The 812-nt window shown below is 41.1% G+C and overlaps 1 non-coding gene across 1 annotated transcript; it reads left to right on the top strand.

Moving 5' to 3' along the window:
- The first annotated feature begins 459 nt into the window (after positions 1-459).
- Positions 460-567, top strand: LOC148572208 (small nucleolar RNA R71). The gene has a single exon (XR_015908814.1). It is a non-coding gene; the product is annotated as a small nucleolar RNA R71 (small nucleolar RNA).
- The last annotated feature ends 245 nt before the right edge of the window (positions 568-812 follow it).

Below are 812 nucleotides of genomic sequence, written 5' to 3'. Positions count from 1 at the left end.
CTTTTGATCCTTCCATGAGAAATTTGGATGATTTCTCCATGTTGAGTTATAGGTGTTTCCATAAGGTTCACCTAAGTAATTTACCTCTGCTATTGCAGGGTTCTCAGGATCATAGGCTTCTTCTTCAGAAGATGCCTCTTGAGTACTGTTGGATGCAGCTTGCATTCCATGCAGACTCTGAGAGATCATATTGACTTGCTGAGTCAATATTTTATTCTGAGCCAATATGGCATTCAGAGTATCAACTTCAAGAACTCCCTTCTTCATAGGCGTCCCATTATTCACAGGATTCCTTTCAGAAGTGTACATGAACTGGTTATTAGCAACCATGTCAATGAGTTCTTGAGCTTCTGCAGGCGTTTTCTTTAGGTGAATGGATCCACCTGCAGAAGTGTCCAGTGACATCTTTGATAGCTCAGATAAACCATCATAGAATATATCCAGGATGGTCCATTCTGAAAGCATGTCAGAAGGACACTTTTTGGTCAACTGTTTGTATCTTTCCCAAGCTTCATAGAGAGATTCACCTTCTTTCTGTCTGAAGGTTTGAACATCAGCTCTAAGCTTGCTCAGCTTTTGAGGAGGAAAGTACTTGGCTAAGAAAGCCGTGACCAGCTTATCCCAAGAGTTCAGGCTGTCTTTGGGTTGAGAATCCAACCATAATCTAGCTCTGTCTCTTACAGCAAAAGGGAAAAGCATGAGCCTGTAGACTTCAGGATCTACTCCATTAGTCTTAACAGTATCACATATCTGCAAGAATTCAGTTAAGAACTGAAAAGGATCTTCAGATGGAAGTCCATGAAACTTGCAGT

Source organism: Arachis ipaensis, chromosome B3, assembly GCF_059453495.1.
Source record: "Arachis ipaensis isolate K30076 ecotype BB chromosome B3, ASM5945349v1, whole genome shotgun sequence".
In the NCBI taxonomy this organism is placed as follows: domain Eukaryota; kingdom Viridiplantae; phylum Streptophyta; class Magnoliopsida; order Fabales; family Fabaceae; genus Arachis; species Arachis ipaensis.
The sequence above is the reverse complement of the archived record's forward strand: the minus strand, read 5'-3'. Positions and strand labels throughout refer to the sequence as shown.